The following is an 18,838-nucleotide window of genomic DNA, read 5'->3' on the forward strand; positions in this document are numbered from 1 at the left end:
GCAACCAAACCTGGCCCGCGAGGTGGTGCGGCGCGCGCGTGCGCGCTCAGGCGAGTTTATACAAGGAACGAGCCTTCTTCGGCTTCTGGGGTCCGAGCACGAGCGGCGCGGGCGGGGCGCGCGGGCCCGCGCTCGAGGACGAGCTCTCTCTCCGCATTGGTGTCTATCAGAAGTGGGCGGGGCGAAGGCGGGACCTGGCGGAGTCTTAGAAGCTTCTTCATTGGCCCGAACGGGACGGCCGGGGCGGGCCAGTTAGCAAATTAGGCTGCGCGTTCGCCTCTGCGAGAGGGCGGGGCCGGAGGTTTCCATTAGTTGTCCCTGCCACTGGGAAAGGTAAAGCGGCGACGGCGGCCTCAAGAGCTGTGGGGTCCCCGGCTGGAGGTGGGAGACTCGGCGGGGTGAGTAGTTGCGCCGCCACCCGCCCGTCAGGCCTTCCTGTTCCCACGTTGGCTCCGCGCCACCCAGCTTCTCCTGAGAGAGGGGACCCACCCGGTCCCCCCGGGCAGACGTGAGAAGGGGCGGCGGCGCGGGTCTCCTCCAGAACAGGGCGACGCGGCGAGGGCGCCCCAGCCTGGAGTGGCCTCTCTTCAGCGCCCCATTGCGCCAGTGGAAGGGCTTCCCCAGCGAGGGGTTGGGACTGTATTTTGGGGGGTGGGGAGACGGGAGGATGTGAGGAGGGGCGGCGGGTCGAGGCCGCCCGGCGGGGCTCCCCTCAGCAGCGGGTCTGCGGCGTCCCCGCCCCGCCGCCCCCGCGGCGCGAGCTCCCCCGGGCTTGCGGCGAGGGAAGCCCCTTCCCGCCGGCGCCGAGGAGGAGCCTGCGCGCCGGAGCCCCCAGCCCGAGTTCCGAGAGAGTCGGGGACCCGCCGGGGGCTGCGAGCCCGGGGCCGGAGCCCCGGCCCTGCTGACTGACCTTGGCTGCCCGCGAGGGTGGGCGAGTGACCCACCGCCTGCCCCGCGGCTCTTCCAGCTTCCTCCCAACAAGTTTCGGGCGTTGCTATGAAGTTCACCACTGGCATAGTGGGGAGAAGCAGAAATTGGCCCCTTCCCAGACCTTCGTACCCTTTGGACCCTCATAGAAATTAAATCCTAGGGTTTGGAACCATGTCCAAACGAACAGGTCCTGCTCGCGTTGACACGTTTTATGCCCACGTTGGGGGAAAAAAATAACCTGAACGTATTTCTGTGTAAAAAGGCAGATCTTCCTTGAGGTGTTTTTTTCTTTTTTTTTCCTTCGCTTCACTTGAGTGTTAAAGCCCAGATGCCCGAATAAGAAAAGCCTGACCTTAGTATTTCCACCGTGAGATTAGACGGATGCTGTGATATTTAAGTAGTTGCAGATCAGTGTTCTGTTAACACAATCTATTTTAATTGGCTGAAATTTGGGCTGATTTTAGAAAGTATTGCAGACACAGAATAATTTCTTCCCGTGAATCTGAATTAGGTTTGTTTGGACGTAATGCTTATGTAGTTAATGTAAAAGATTACACAAATTAATTTGTCTGAGAACATTTGACTAAAACAAGAGACATAAATATGTATAGAATAGGATTATCGTTTTAGGTAACGTTTCCGGTTTGTTCCTTTCTTGCTGTAGGGTTACAAAAGCATCTTTACAGAGGCTATTTGGAATTATATGTGAATGACATTTAGATGTAAATTTGTTTTTAATTTAAGTGTTTTAAAATATTTTATTCATAAAATGTGAAGAACCCGTGTTTACTTGTTTCTGTATGTTTAGTGCGGGGGGGGGGTAGTATAATTTTATATTTAACAACCCAATTAGGGTTCATTAATAATTTTTTTTAAAGGTGTGCCTCTTTTTGAGAACATTGTACTTGAATACCTTAGCAATTCTTTTAATTTTTTTATTAAAAGTACTATTTTAGGTTTCGGCATTTTTGGCTTTGACACTGGAACAGGAGTAAGGAAGCCTGCAGCAGTATTACCAGTTTGACACCACCAGTGGGTGTTTCTGTTGACAAATGCAGAGAAGAGAACATTTGGGAAGGAAATATTTTTTTGGGGGGGGGTTAGGGGTGTTGGGGGGGGGGAGAAGGAGCCAGAAGAAAGAAGCTGCAGAACTAAAGCTGCCAGCACAGAGTATGCTGAGCATTTCACAAGTACAAGGAAACCTAATTAGGATGAAAAAAAAAAATTCAGTTTGCCTGTATTAAATAATAGAATTCCAGAAGAGGCATGCCAAATAAAGTTAATCATCCCGAGAGTGTTAAATAATCTACCATTTCAGAGGAGTTTGGAGGGTCTTCAACTGGAGTGTCAAATCTTTTTAAATTGTCTTGTGTTTTAAACATAATACAGTGATTAATTTGGTGTGTGTGTGTATAAGTTTTGTATACTAGTTTTGCTTATTTAGCATGTTTCCTAACCCTCATTTTTTTGGAAACAAAACTTGATACATTAAAAAACATTAGAAATAAACATTCTTTCTTCAGAGAAGATTTCTTTTTTCCTGCTCAGATTTATAATTTAGTCATGATTTAGGGGCTTGTAGAAAGGTTTTTTGCCCCTTATCTCAGGTTTTTGATGTTTACTTAATATGAGTTCCCTGGACTAAATCTGCCATTATTTTCATTGTAATTTTCTTGTAGTCATTTAAATTGGAGTGTGGCATTTACAGTATTCCCCGGGGTTTTAAAAGAAAAGGCTCCCATTGAGGGAAATTGCTGGGCCATCTCGCATAGATGAGTAATAGAAGGTTGACTGATTGCGAATCAGATCCATTCTGTTCCAAATATGCTGCATGGGGTTAAAGCAGTCATTTAATGAGAACCAGATTTTATATGGTATTTCTACTTTGAAGGTGCAGTGTTGCTCCATTACAAACTGAAATACAGAGGTGGAGAAATTGCTTCAAGTATGCTTTTTCCCCCCAGCCTTGCTTCACCACTGTGTCCAAGAATCTGTGAGAGACTCTCTGTCAACAATAGTTGCATTGTTGGAAATGACAGTGGCTTCTGTTGCAGAAATTTAACCTTTTATTATGATTTGCGTTTCAATTTACATTGTGATAGAAAATTCAGCTATATCTAAGAATACGGCTATAGGAAATTTGTAAGGAAGTGAACCAAGAAAAATAAGCCTTCTTCAGCGTGTCTGTTAAAAGTTCACCTTTTTTCCCCTTCCATTTTGATAACTTTGGTGGTTATCTCTTTTATTTCTTCTAGATATTAGAAGGTACACTAGCATAGTACTTTATTTTTGGCAGTAAGTATGGGGATGAGACTTTTTCATGTAATAAATTGATACCAAATAATAAGGCATTTAGAACAAATGAATCCACCCACATACACACACACCCAAAATGTAAGGGAAATCTTTTAGGTAACCCTTAACTTTGGTATAAGAATAGCAGATTTTTAAGTATTCAGTTGCTTTCTAAAGTAGAGAAGGCTGTTTACTCAGAATTTGATAGTTTTAGATTCCAAAGGTAGTTTTTTTCTTCTTTTTTTGTTTCTTTTTTTTGTTTGTTTGCAACTTCAAATTCCTTAGTAGAGGAGGAGATAGAATCTCAAAGGTTCTTTATCTTCTGATGTTGTCAATTGGGTCACATATTTCAACTTATGAAAATACTGCAATTAAAAGACTAAATTTAAACTCTTGTTTGGAGGGGTTTTCCAATTTACTTTCTATCTTAAACTCAACATTAGAAATCTTTTGTTGACAATACGTCACTTTTGTGTTTGTATTTAAATTCTTGATAGTTTCTAGAATGTTTCCTTCATATGGAGCAGTGTATGGATGACTGGATTACTCAAAGGTTTGGCCTCATTTCTCATTTGAGTTTGTACATTTACTTCATAATACTGAGACATGAGCTTGGGTGCAATTGTGTCAGTGGGTTTGAAAGCTGAGAGTGAGGACTTTCTACGTAAAGAGCCTGGTAACATTTAGAAAATTAGGATTTGGGAATTAACAGAAAATTACTTATTAGGTTAAAAGGACCTAGCCCATTCAGGTCTTTGAAATTGGTTGTCAACATTTGAATTAAGCTCTCAGAAACATTTGTGTTCAAGACAGTTCTAATTAAGGTCAAGTTTTGGGAGTGGTCTCTGTTTTGGGCAGTCTTTATAATAATTAAACTATAATATGCTACTTTTTAAGCCTTACTGAATACCAGATATTTGGTACTGAATACCAAATAATTCATTTGCATGGATAGATGCAAAGTGTGTTTTCACAACACTTGTATGAGGTAGACGTTTCTCTTCTTTCCCAACACATTTGATCAAATGGGCTCAGAGAGAGAAAATAGTATGCACAGATTACCCAGCTAGTCAGCAGCAGAGGCAAAACTACCATCCAAACCGGTCTGACTTGAACCCTTGTTCTTCAAAACCATGCTCTCTCTGCTTCTCTTTAGGAATCTGACTGCCCAAACATATTTTGAGGTCCTACTGTAAAGTCATTCCTGGGGAGGTTCTAGAGGTATGAATATGCCTCCTGGAGTTCACAGGCTACACTGGTAAGGCTGCCTGACCTTTAGTCACATGGGAAGCTGGACTCAGGTCCATCAGCACTGCTAGATAGGACAACTGGAAGTGCACAGTTTTCTAACAGAGTCATTAGTTCATAAATGAAGGTTGTACATGATTATTTACACCCAAAATGAGGTAGTTGTTTCTAATTAACTACTTGGTGTTTCATGTTTCTGCATGTTCCACTGTTAACTTTTGACTGACTTTGATTAAATTTGCTACACTAATGAAGGCGATGAAGATATTCCTTGAATTCAGTTTTGTGGTTTTGATGCACTCTAAATGACAGCCATTGCAATTTGCAGATGGGTATCTCTTCTGTAATTGTAATGACTTAAGTGAAATAAAACCTGGAGGTGAATGAAGTTCACAGAGGTGTGTTATTGTTGCTTTTTAATACATAGAAGTTGGGCTCTGACAAAAATGTTCCTACTTAAAAGTAGAATTTTCTGCTACTTAAAGCCTCTTGTGAGTGTGTGTGTGTGTGTGTGTGTGTGTGTGTGTGTGTCGGTTTTAAAACAAGACCCATCATTCAGAGAGCTAAACAGTTGCTTGGCCCAAAGGAATGCTCAGAGGTCTATATGAGGGAGGAAAATGACTTAATGTTTTATTCTGTAATTGATGAGAATCACTTTTGTCACTTATCAAAGTTAGAAACAGTCTAAATATTGTAGAAACTCAGGGCTAGAAATCATCTTGGCCACAGCAGGACAGTTGTTCTATGAAGATGGGACCTATACGTAAATTCTTGTGGATTTATTTCTTTACCAAGTGTAGGTTTTCAGTATTCCTTTTAAACAGCATTATTGAGGTGTACTTTATATACTATAAAATTTACCTGTTTAAGTGTACCATTCAGTGATTTTTTTGGATAAATTTATGGAGTTGTCTAATCATCACTACAGTCCAATTTTAGAACATTCCATCACCCTAAAAAGAACCCTCTGCTAAGTGCATTTTAAAAAATCTTACGTACTTGCTTCCACCTAGATCTCTTTATCATCAGACACTGATAAACAAAATGATGTAGATCTTAAAAGATAGGTCTTTTAAAAATATCTTTTTACATATATTACAATTTCTCACTACTTTTTGTATTTTAAAAAGCTTTTGCCTAGGGGCACCTGGCTGGTCTAGTTGGTGGAGCGGTTGGTGGAGCTTATGGCTCTTGATCTTGGGGTCGTGAGTTCAAGGCCCATGTTGGGTGTAGAGATTGCTTAAATAAATAAGAACTTAAAAGTTTTTGCCTAAACATAATATATAGCAGAATATAAAGGACAATACTGCTAATGGTATTAAATTACCTTGTCTTTGTGGTTTTGATTTGATTTTGTTTTGGTCTTTTTTAAACCAGCAGATAAAACATAATGTTCTTAGTGATATGTTGGAAAAGCAGGAATACGAAATCAAGGTAGGGGTGCCTTGACGGACTCGGTCCATGGAGCATGAGACTCCATCTCGGGGTTGTGAGTTCAAGCCCCAAGTTGGGCATGGAGATTACTTAAATCAAGGTAAAAGTAATAATAATTGTTGGGCAAGAAAAAAAAAATGCCTTTAAGATTTAAGACCATGGGTAAAATAATTGGTTTTCTTGACTTTAAGCCAATAACATTGTGCATTTTAGTGTTTGACCTCTAATCCCCCTTGAGAAATTCATGCCAATGATGCATGCCCATCTAGCAGGCTTCATTAAATTCAGGTATTCAAACACATTGTCAACTTTCTGTGTTTTTTTCAGACTGGATTTTTGTGGGATTTAGACACTTACCCTGCAAGGTACTGTAGCTACAACTGTCTTCCTGCCTGCATCATTTTCTTTTTAGTTACCCTTAAGGGTAGGTGTGGGAGTAAAGCTACTTTGGGAACGAGTTGTACAGTATAGGCTGATCTCCATGCTCCCACTTGCTCTCCTTTGCTCAATGTACTGCATGTGTAGATGGACATTGCTGATAGCATAGCTTGGGGTTATTAGTTTTTGGGTACACATAAGGGAAGAATGCACTGGTTTGGTTGGAAGTTAAGTGTTTTGGAAATTGTGTCTAACTTTCTTTGCTTTTAGATGAATGTTTCTCTATAGAAAGTGACCCTTACAAGTGCCAGGCAGGTAAATAAATAACTCCTTGTGTGGTAGATTGTGTCTGGATTGTTAATAACAGATTGGACACAGCACTGCTCTGATAATAATAGTTTACTGTAAATTCAATCATAACTGGTTTGATATAGGTTTACTTTTTTTTTTTTTTTTTTTAAACTGTTTAACAGCTATGGCTGTAGGATTCTGTTGTTACTTTGTATCCTTTGTAAGAGAAAGGCCTAATATCAAGCAGTAACTTAGGAAGTGCTTTCTGACACTGTAACCTTTTTGATTTAGAGGGAAATAGTGCTTTTGAAAGTAACAACTTTGCTTTCTGGAAGTGAACAAAACATATGGATGAATATTTTTAAAGAGTCCTTTTTTTTTTTTGTAAGTTGCAATTTTATTTATTTATTTAAAATTTATTTATTTACATAATTGCTATACCCAGCATGGGGCTCAAACTCACAACCCCAAGATCAGGAGTTGCATGCTCTTCCGACTGAGCCAGCTGGGCGCCCCCTAGGTAAGTTGCAAATTTAGATTTCCATTTTAGATTTTATATTATGCCTAAAGATTAGGTTCTTGGCAGTGTAAGATCATATTGTAATAATTGGATTAAACACACACACATTCACTTGTGGAAGATATGGCAGATAAAAAATGGTGATAAGTAATAGTTGAAGCACAACTTACTGACTTGGCTTTGCCCAATTACCCTGATATTGGCCAAATGGAAACTTGTTTCCTGATGAATAGAATTTTTCAGAGATTACAAAAGTTGTTTCAGGTGTGACATATCCTAGACTTTATGCACACACCGCTCCTGGTTTGTTAGCCTCTCATAGAATATATTAACTTTAATTACTAGTATGTATGTATGTATGTATGTGTGTGTGTATATATGTGTGTGTGTATGTATATATATATATATATATATGTACACTTTTTTTTTTTTTTTTTAAAGTACACTCTATGCCCACCGTGGGGCTTGAACTCGCAACCCTGAGATCAGGAGTTGCGTGCTCTAGCTACTGAGTCAGCTAGGCACCCTGCTGTTATGTAATTGTTATCAGTAATATTACCACTACAATTTAAGTTTAGCAATTGCAGACAAAAAGAAAGTTCTACTTTTTAAAATTTTTACAAAATGTTTTTATTTATTTTTGAGAGAGACAGAGACAGAATGTGAGTGGGTTAGGGGCAGAGAGAGAGGGAGACACAGAATCTGAAGCAGGCTCCAGGCTCTGTCAGCACAGAGCCCGACGCGGGGCTCGAACTCATGAGCTGTGAGATCATGACCTGAGCTGAAGTCGGATGGACACTCAATCTACTGAGCCACCCAGGCGCCTCAAGAAAGTTCTATTTTAATTGTTAATAATTGAAAATAGTTGAGGTAGACAAAATCTAATTTTGTGCAAATTGGTGTTTCCTACTGTATCAATTATTTCTTTTCTTTTTTTAAGTTTTATTTGTTTGAGAGAGACAGAGACACTGAGAGTGGGGGAGGGGCAGAGAGAGGGAGAGAGAGAATCCCAAGCAGGCTCAGTGCCACCGCACATAGCCTGGGGTGGTGCTCAAACTCTTGGAACCATGAGATCATGACCTGAGCTGAAACCAAGAGTCAGACATTTAATCGACTGAGCCACACAGGTGCCTCTCAATTATTTCTTTCTAAAATAACCCTGTCCTACATCCTGTGGATCTATCCTTCATTTAGCAAATACTTATTGGGTGTCTGCTGTGTACTAAACTATGATAGAGGTTGGATGGAGTGGTAGATAAAAGGTAAGGAGGCCTTGCCCTTAAAGAATTTATAGTCTTGAGTTGGAGTCACAGGGGAAGTATAAGGTACTATGGGATTATGTAACTGGGTAAGGATTGGGATCTGTCCTGGGGGGAGCAGGCAGGAAGGCCACACTGAGGAGTTAACATTTAAGTGAGACCTAAAGGATGAGAAAGACATGGTCTAGTAGGGGAAATAAATTTTCCTGGCAGAAGGTGCAAATGCCCTCAGGCAGGGTGAGAGAGAGAGAGAGAGAGAGAGAGAGAGAGGGAGGGAGGGAGGGAGGGAGAGGGAGACAGGCTTCTGAAAAACAACCTTTTAAAAAACTGAGAGAAATCCACAATGGCTGGAAAGTAGAGAAGCAGGTGATGAAGCAGAATTAGGCAGGGGCTAGGTCCTGAAGAGGCTTAGTAGGCTGTCTACTGGACTTTTGAGCTTGTCCTAAGTCTCCTGGGAAGCTATTGAAGGTATGATATGAAATGAAATGCTCCTCACACCCAAAACAAAAACCAAGAGTTTTAGTTCAATGGAACCTTGATAATTTACCAAAAAGGCCATAATCTGTGCAAGGTAAAATATTCTTCCCTTATTTCAGTAAAATTTTTGCAATTGCTTCTTTGATTGTCATCTGCGATACTCTTTTCATTGTTTTTGTAGAAATTACCTTTAATTTTTTAAAAGCTCCTTATATCCTTCACCATTCTGTTAACCTTATATAGGGATGTCATTTCTATTTATAACTGAGTTAAATTTTTTTCTGATAGTGTTAGCTCTCTTCCATATTTAAACTTAAAATTCCTCATTGCCCTCTTCCCCTTAATCTGCTCAAGGTATTTAATGTTTTAATGAAATGATTCATTAAATATGAGCATTAAATTTGCTTTATTGTTTAAAATTTTTTTTAACATTTATTTATTATTGAGAGAGAGACAGAGCAGGAGCAGGGGAGGGGCAGAGAGAGAGGGAGACACAGAATCTGAAGCAGCCTGTAGGCTCTGAGCTGTCCGCACAGAGCTTGAAGCAGGGCTCCGAACGCACGAACTGTGAGATCGTGACCTGAGCTGAAGTCAGACGCTTAACAGACTGAGCCACCCAGGCGCCTCTTTCTGTTTTTTTTTTTAAATACAATGTCTTAGGTTTAGTTTAATATTTCTCAGCATTTATGCTATTTCATATTTTATGAAATCTCATTTGGACACCTGTAATGTTTTTAGAGAATTTTATTACTATTGTTTAAGAATATGAATATTTGGGAGCACCTGGGTGGCTCTGTCAGTTATGTGTGCTACTCTTGATTTCAGTTCAAGTCATGATTGTGAGATTGAGCCCTGCATTGGGCTGTGCGCTGACTGCTCGCATCCTGCTTGGGATTCTCTCTCTGCCCCTCCCCTGCTCATTCATGCTCCCTCTCTCTCTTTCCCTCTCTCTCTCTCAAAATAAATAAACATTAAAAAGGAAAAAAAATAGGATTCTTTGGTCTAAGTACCATTTTTCAAATCTGGTTCACATACTGTGACCTTATCTTTTATATTAAACTGGTCTTTGTTGAGCTTCTTATGTTCAAGTGAGCTTATGTGTATAAAAGTGCTACAAAGGTTTTATTTTACATATGTTGATTTCTTTCTCCTACAGTTAGGTGTCCTTACATGCTTACTTCTTTTTTGGAAATCGTCAGCCATGCTAAATTTTTACTTGTCTTTATGATTAAATAATGAGCATTTATTTAGGTTTTCCTTGGTGTAAAGTTGTTAGTTTGTGCCTCATTTTAGATTTTAGAGTTTGGAAGTGATGTTTTTATGCTACTGGTTTCTCTACCATTCAAAGTGATTGTTCTTGATTTGGAATTGTGCTTTTGAGTCTGTCCTTCTGCCCACGGTTGGTAAAGTAAGGCCGTATTTGTTTTCGGTTGACTTTAAGATAGGGTGATGATTTGGGTATCTTGGTGTCAGCATCATGGTAGGTGATGGAGATACAAAGCCAGGCTGTGGTGTTGTGCTCTTAAGGAGTTTGTAATCCAGTAGAAGAGGCAGAAAGCCACCAGTAAAGTGCAGGATGATATGCATGTTCAGATGGAAATACAGGGTGCTGGTACTCTAGGCCAGAAGAGGTGCCCTTAGCGTAGACTTATGGGGACTGGGAAAGGCAGTGATTCTTGAGTGTGAAGAGTCTTAAAGGAGGCCCAGAATGTCAAGTGAAGGGAAGGGGTTTTCCCCTTAGACATGGGTCTAAGAACGAGCATATAAAATTGGGAAAATAGTGGGGCGCCTGGGTGGCGCAGTCGGTTAAGCGTCCGACTTCAGCCAGGTCACGATCTCGCGGTCCGTGAGTTCGAGCCCCGCGTCGGGCTCTGGGCTGATGGCTCGGAGCCTGGAGCCTGTTTCCGATTCTGTGTCTCCCTCTCTCTCTGCCCCTCCCCCGTTCATGCTCTGTCTCTCTCTGTCCCAAAAAAAATAAATAAACGTTGAAAAAAAAAAACAAAAAAAAAAATTGGGAAAATAGCAAGAAGTAACATGGATTTATTTATTGCATGCTTTGTTTTGATGCATTTACTTCATCTACATCCCAGGCTCTTGATTTTCTTTATAGCCATCTTTTGACTTTTCACTTTTACATAGGAAAATACTATGTTTTATATATAGGAAATACTGAAACCAGGGATTTAAATAGGAATGGACCTTTGGTAAAATGGATAAGCAGATGGTATCCGTTTTCTACTGTAAGTTCCTACAGGCATGGTGTTGAGTTTTTTTTTTTTTTGAGAGAGAGCGAGCACCTGATCAGGGGAGAGGGGCAGACGGAGAGAAAGAGAGAAAGAGAGAAAGAGAGAAGAGAGAGAGAGAGAGAATGAATGAATCTTATGCAGCCCCCATAGTCAGCTCAGAGCCTGTCGCGGGGCCTGATCCCATGACCGTGGCTTCACACACCTCCAGATTATTGCTCATGTCTCTCAGATTGGGAGACTGATTTTATTTATTTATTTTTTTAAAGTTATCTCTATGCCCAACATGGAGCTTGAACTCACCACCCTGAGACCCCAAGATCAAGACTGGCATTCTCTACTGACTAAGCCAGCCAGGCACCCTGGGAGGCTGGTTTTAAATGTATTCCCATAGCGGGGTGCCTGGGTGGCTCAGTGGCTTAAGAGTCTGATTTTGGCTCAGGTCATGATCTCACGGTTGGTGAGTTTGAGTCCTGCGTCGGGCTTTCTGCTGGCAGAGAGCCTGCTTCAGATCCTGCGTCACCCTCTCTGCCTCTCCCCCACTTGCACGTGTGCTTGCTGTCTCTCCCAAAAATAAATAAAAACATAAAAACAAACAAATAAATAAATGTGTTCCCATAGGGAGATAAAAATATGTGCCTTACAGAAAGGCCCTCTAGGGATGCAATGACTTCATCAAGGAATTCACTATACACTATTAGCTGGTTAATTAGATGAAGAGTTTTGTTTTTGTTTTTATTTTTTAGTTTTTTAAACATAACTTTAAAAAACAAGTTGATTTATTTCTGAGTAATCTGTACACCCATGTGGGGCTCGAACTCCTGACTCTGAGATCAAGAGTCACATGCTCTTCTGACTGAGCCATCCAGGTGCTCTTGTTTTTGTTTTTAAAGCATGCTGTCATAGACTTTTTTGTTTTTTTTCTCAACGTTTATCTATTTTTGGGACAGAGAGAGACAGAGCATGAACGGGGGAGGGGCAGAGAGAGAGGGAGACACAGAATCGGAAACAGGCTCCAGGCTCTGAGCCATCAGCCCAGAGCCTGACGCGGGGCTCGAACTCACGGACCGCGAGATCGTGACCTGGCTGAAGTTGGACGCTTAACCGACTGCGCCACCCAGGCGCCCCTGTCATAGACTTTTAAATACCGTCTCTGTCTACATTTTGGTAATTTCTTGTAATCTGGGTCCCACCGCGAGATCGTGACCTGGCTGAAGTCGGACGCTTAACCGACTGCGCCACCCAGGCGCCCCTCGGTTATTGGTTTTTCTTAACCTACACAGATAAACCACTCTTCATTTGGTCCAGAAGTAGTGGCAATTGCAGAGCTTATGGAATTCAGTCTCAAGTGATTTTGGTGCTGAGTAGTGGCAATAGATTTTTTTTGAGGGGAGGGTATTTATCTTCTGATATTTTCTGATCATATGGGATTTGTGGTTAGATGTCTTATATTAATTTTGGAATATTTTCAGCCATTATCCCTTCAAATATTTCTTCTCTCCCATTCTCCTATTTCTGTGATTCCGTTTATCAATATGTTAGAAACTTTGATATTTTCCCCCAGCTCTTGAATGTTTTTGTTTGGTTTTTCACTCTGTTTTCTCTCAGTGTTTTGGTTGGGGTAATTTCTGCTAATTTTCAAGTTCATGGATTCTTTGCTTGGCTGAGTTGAGTCTAGTGAAGAGCCTGTTGAAGGAACAACTCTTCATTTCTTTTAACTGTGTTTTTCATTTTTAGCACTTTTGTTTGCTTCTTACAGTTTCCATGTCTGGTCTGAATTACCCCTGATTTTGCATGTTGTTCTCTTTTAGGTTAGAGCTGTAAACATGTTACCCATAATATTTTAAATTTCGTTGTGGATATTTCCAAAATGTAATTCTGTATGTAGATCTGATATGTTCTTTGTCTTTTCTGAGTGTTGTTTTTTCTTTGCCTTTTCTTACTCCTTGTGATTTGTTTTCCTTGTTGCAAGCCTGATTTATTTTGTAGAACAGTAAAGACTGAGGTACATAACTTCTATGTCTGTAAATGGGCATATCTTTCCTGTGCTAGGCCTTTGGTGTAGGGATTTGAGTTAGTCTAGTTAGGATTTGGGCTAGGTTTGAGTCTGATTGTTGCTATGGTTACCCTTAGTGTACCTCAGGCTTCAGATTCTTGGTAGAGACAGTTTATGATTAGGGTGGGAGTTGGTTTATTTTGAGTTTCAGGTGTTCCTTTTGAACTGTGGTTTAGGGAGGGTCTCCTTATATGCCCTGTTCTTCTCCTGTCCCTCTGCCAGTAGTATTCTTACGTTTACTAGAAGTTGGTCATTGGAAGTTGGTTAGCTTGGAGGTGGGGAGTGATGGTGGGGTGTCATCTTTTGTTCTGGTTAAACCTCAGGTTTAGGCTTGCATCAGTGTCCCACAGTCTTGCCCCACCCTTAGCTATTGTGGTGGGCTCAGTGTGGAATCCTGCCCCTCTGCTAGGAGTAGGGTGCCCACCCCTTTCCCCAGCTGCAGTGAGTTTTTACCGATGCTGTAAGGGTAGAAGCACTTATTTGCCTTGATGAGGGATTTTCTTCCTTCGTGGAGATAGGGAGAGAAGGATCTGGGTGTTTTCTTGCTTCTGAGGCACAGCTGCATTTCCCTTCCCCCAGGTCTGCATCACAATGGACGTCCTCAGTGCCCTTTACTCTCTGTGAGTGCCTGGTGGGGTTGGTGGAGGAAGATCCTGCTGAAGGTTGGGGTCTCCCCAATTTCTGTGACCCCCTCAGTGATTTCACACTGTCCCTTCAGCTAAGCCACATCGGGTTTTTATCAACTTGCCAATTATTCTAGCTGCGCTCCTCTTATCAGTGTCCAGTTGCAGTCTACCCCAGGTGAGCACAAGGTTGTCTCCTGTCTCCTTGCAGGTACTGTCTCCCGAGATTTTGAGCCAGTTGGTTGTTCTCCGATGGGTTTAAAAAAAGTTACGAATTTGAAATTAGTCCAGGTATTTTTCATTGTAGGGGTGGGCAGCTGTATTCCTTCCAGCTTTCTTATTCTGGTGTGGAAGACAAGTTTGGTTACCCTTGAAATTTTAACATGCACATTTAACTAAGTCTAAACTTAATTATTATCCCTAACCTCCTGAATAAGGCAAAGATTTTAGAATGGCTTACCTTTTAACCCCCATCCCCTCTTCCATGTTAGTTATTTATACCTTAGTTTTGCTTAAGTCACCTTACGCCTGTATAAAAATAGTGAATGTTTACTCATCAACATGTTTTCCAAATTTCTTTCTTTTACCATTCTTCACCCCATTTCTTCATTGTGGGCTCAGTTTCCCTTTTCAAAAAGAATGTTTTGTGTAGTTCTTTCACTAAAGGCCTGTTAGTAATAGACTTGATCTTTGTATCTCTGAAAATCTTGACTTCACTTTTTCTCTTGAATGACTGTTGAGCTGGGTACAGAATTTATGTTGATAGTTATTTTCCCTCAGCACTTTGATGTTATTATCTTGTGTTTTGACAAGTCTTGTTAATGAGAAGTCTTTAGTCAGTTCAGGTATAATTTCTTTGTATGTAGGTAATTATCTTTTCCCTTGGGATACCTGTAAGATTTTGCTCTTTGTTTTTGATCTGCCCTTTTTTTGTGATCTTTCTACCTGTGGATTTGTTTTTATTCTGCTTTTATTTGGCATACTCTATCAGTCTGAAGACTCCTGATGCCTTCAGTTATTAAAAAAAAAAACAACTTAGACTTTAGCTTTTAAATTCTTGCTTCCCATTTTCCATTTCTAGAACTATTTAGATAATGTGTTGTATCTTTTCATTGTATCCTCCCTGTTGCTTAAATTTGCTTTAGTGTTTTCCTTTTTTAAATTTCTGGGTGATTTCCTGACACCCATCTTGCAATTGACTAATTTCTCTTTACCTGTGTCTAGTCATTTGGTTAAACCATTACTTGAGAATTTTCATTAAAAACACTTGGCTATTTTTTTTAAATATAAAAATTACTGTGTTTGTACAAGTCTACTTTTAGGTTTTCATAAGGGCATTTTCTTGTTATTTCTTTGAACATTTGAAAATATAATTATGTTTGTCTCCTTTGGATTGTTGTAGTTCTTGAGGAGTGAGATCTCTGATTTGTTTGCCTGCTCTCCCTCTAAGTTTTGCTTGTCAGAGTTTGCTACATTTGACACTTTGGGAATTATTTGCTTGTTCCTGGCTTGTGGGATGCTTCTTTTGAGTGGTTTTGCATTTGTCTCTGATGGGACTCTTTGGGGTCACTGTTCCAGGAGAGTTTTCCAACTATTCTGAGACAGATTTCTGAAATCCAGAGAGTGGTGTGAACTGGACTCCCTGTCTGTGGTGGAGCAAAGACTTGGGTTTTCCCTTTTGCTTTGGTCATTCCTACAACACACAGCCCTAGGCTTCTGTGTGTAAGTTTTCTTTTTGCTTTCTTTAAAAAAGGTAAAAAAAATATTTATTTTTGAGAGTGAAAGGAGGAGTGCATGCATGCCTGCGTGGGGAAAGGGCAGAGAAAGAGGGGGACAGAAGATCTGAAGCAGGTTCTGTGCTGACAGCAGAGACCCCGATGCAGGGCTCAAACTCATGAACTGTGAGATGATGACCTGAGCCGAAGTTGGACTCTTAACTGAGCCACCCAGGCGCCCCTCTTTTTTTCTTATACATCCAAGGATAGCCCTTGGTATCTCTTGACTTTATGCTGGTGGTTCACTTCCAGCTTCTTTCCCATGCACAGACTTTAGGGATAACCTCTGGTTTCCTGGTCCCGATTAATCATTTGAGTTTGTAGCCATTGGTTTAGACAGCAGGAGTGAGCAGGTCTTTGTCTTGTGACAAGGAAGAGAAAGGTCTTTGTCCTATGTTAAGGAAGAATCTCATTTAATAAGCCCTTGTTTATGCAGCCACTCCTTTCTATTCTGGTCTCCCTGTTGGTCAGGAAATAGTTCATCCAGGTAAGAACTAGGAAGTAATTGCAACCACAGGCATCCTCTAAGTTGAATAGATTATTCACCAGAAGTGCATTTATACATTGGTTGTGTAGAACAGTTCATATTCTCTGATAGGAACTATGCATGTTATGTTAAAAAATGGGTTAGTTTCCCAGGTAACCCTTAGGAGTCTGTTCTTTTCATGATGTAGTTGAAATTCACATAGACATGTGAGCTCTTTGGGATTGTAGTCAGTATGTAGTAGGTGATTTTTGTGGGGAGGTGCATTTTAACATTCTCAGTGAGAGAGGGGAGTCTGGTAGTTACCAACCTGATTTGGTCTTCTCTGGTTGTGACCTGCCAGCTACCAGTGCCTGTTAATTGTTACAAATTCTGACCACTGGGGGCTCCTGGGTGGCTCAGTTGGTGAAGCGTTCAAATTCTGCTCAGGTTGTGATTGCGTCATGATCTCATGGTTCATGAGTTCGAGCCCCACATCGGGCTTTCTGCTGTCAGCACGGAGCCCCACTTCAGGTCCTCTGTCTACCTCTCTCTGCTGCTCCCCTGCCTATGTGCATGCACATGCTATTTCTCTCAAAAATAAATGAACATTAAAAAAAAAAAGTCTGGCCACTGTTCTCAAACTTGCCATCAAATCATCTCCTTTCCTACTCAGCACACAACCTTGCCTCTGCTCCACTGAGAATATTGAGAGCCCTTTGGCAGGTTTTCTGCAGCTTCTGGCTCCATCTACAAATTTCTCAGTCCCTCTCTCTCCAGAGCTGTTGTTTTCCTCCTGTCTCAGAAGATGAGGTGCTTCTGTTCTTCCAGGCCAGTCCCTTGCCTGGTGCCCTCTGCTTCAGTGCTGCTGCTTTAGCAGTGTTTTTCCATCAGTTATTCCCCCTCTTCCTCCTCATCCTATATCCCTGTAGCTCTCAACCATGGGCCTTTTTGCTCCACAGGGGACATTTTGCAATGCCTGAAGACATTTTTGGTTGTCACAACTTGGGGTGGGGGTGATGGTATGTATGCTCCTAGCATCTGGTGGGCGGAGGCCAGGGATGCTGCTAAACATCTTACAGTGCACAGTACAGCCTCCCCCCCCCCCGCCCCCTCAGCAAAGAAATTATCTGTTCTAAAATGTTGTTGGTAGTGCTGAAGTTGAGTAACCTTGTTACATCCTTAGTCTCGCTTTTTGACTTCTTTGTTTTACTCTGATCTTATTCCTAAGGTTCTTGTCTTCGAAAACCCTCCCTAAACTGCTTAGGTCCCCTCCCCATTCCTATCTACCTAATCTTCTCCCCTTCTCCAGACTTCTGAGAGGGTGGTCTGTATGTAGTCTATCCATTTCTCATTCACTTCTCAAACTTCAGCTCTTGCTCTGTGACTTCCCACTCTCACGCTGTTTAAACTGTTTTTGCTGAGATCACCTGTGATCTCTTGTGTGCTCCATTTAGTAGATTCATTCAGTTCCAATTTTACTTGACATTTCTGTTGCACCTGACACCGTTAATCACTATCTCCTTGAAGCAGTGTGTTCCCTTGGTGTCTGTGTTCTCCATGTCCTACTCTTACATTTCTTTGTCTACAAGCTCTGTTGGCTTGTCCCAGTCCAGTTACTCCTTATATACTGTTGTTACCTGGGTTTGACTTCTTGGCCAAGTGTAATCATAGGTCATTATCTCAATTACATCCAGAGTTTCACTTTGACTTATATGCAGGTGTTTTTCTAAATTCCTCCCCCATTTTTCCCTACAAGCTTCAGACTCCGTCTTAATGACCTTCTGGAAATCTACACCTCAGCATTCTTACAGGTACCTTGTACTGAGCATGTTTAATGTGAAGTACAGCATCCTTTCCTTGAACTTGTCCTCCTTAATTGAAGAAAAAAATCTCTTACTGGTTTCATTGTCCACTTAGTCTCCTAAGGTGGTTAGCTGGGTCTTGTCAGACTCCGGATACATTATCTAGAGTTGCTAATATGATACAAAATGTGATTATGATCATATCACTGATCTGCTTGAAAGCCTGCAACTGTGCTGTCTTGCTGACAGAAGGAGAAAGGATAGACTCAATTCCCTTATATGGCTTGTCAGGTTCTCTTAGGTATGTTCTCTGCCTACCTACCTCTCCAGCCTCACATCCTTTCCCTGTCAGCCTCAAACACTATGCTCTGACAGGGAGAGCTCCCCATAAAATTCTGTTTCAAATGTGCTGTCGTTGTTTGTGCTCTCTCCTTTGCCTGGAACGCAGTGGTTTTCTGTAGAGTTGCTACCTCTGTGGATGGTGGGACTCCCTATTCCTCATGGAAGCTACAGTTAATTGGCACCTTTCCCCACTTCACTGGCCTCAATGTTATTGAATATTCTTTGTCTGAACTATGATTTTGGAGGTCCAGGACTGGGTAAATGGTGGCATTAGTCTCGCAGAAAGAGGACAGGGAATGGGTACGGGTAGTTTTTACAGCTTTTCAATTATGTGATTACTATTAAGCCATTTCTTTTCTTAGTCCCTGCTACCTGTAGTTTTATTATCTTTCAAGGATTCTTCTGGAAAAATGTATCTTTTGGAGGAGATATCTTTTATTGTCCTACACGAAGATGTGGGTGTTTCAGCTCTACTGGGCTTTGCCACCCATTCAAAAAAATTTTTTTAAAGTAGGCTCCACATGCAGTGTGGGGCTTGAACTCACTATCCTGAGATTAAGAATGGCATGCTTTGCAACTGAGTCAGCCAGGTGCCCTTGCCACCTGTAAAATCTTAACCTCCTGCCTTGTAGCTTCTTAGAATTCCTCACTGATTTGCCTGCTGGGGGTACTTCCTGCATTCCCAGGGCCAGGGCTGCT

General features: G+C 41.4%; 1 protein-coding gene across 7 annotated transcripts in view; it reads left to right on the top strand.

Moving 5' to 3' along the window:
* Window positions 1-276: 276 nt before the first annotated feature.
* Window positions 277-18,838, top strand: part of CDKL5 (cyclin dependent kinase like 5) — a 216,007-nt gene continuing 197,445 nt past the window's right edge. For all 7 annotated transcript variants that reach the window (XM_045472590.1, XM_045472595.1, XM_045472594.1 and 4 more), the window contains exon 1: window positions 277-398. The gene's annotated coding sequence lies outside the window, so the exon portion shown is untranslated. The remainder of the gene's footprint in view (window positions 399-18,838) is intronic.

This window comes from Leopardus geoffroyi, chromosome X (genome assembly GCF_018350155.1).
Source record: "Leopardus geoffroyi isolate Oge1 chromosome X, O.geoffroyi_Oge1_pat1.0, whole genome shotgun sequence".
NCBI classification, from domain to species: domain Eukaryota; kingdom Metazoa; phylum Chordata; class Mammalia; order Carnivora; family Felidae; genus Leopardus; species Leopardus geoffroyi.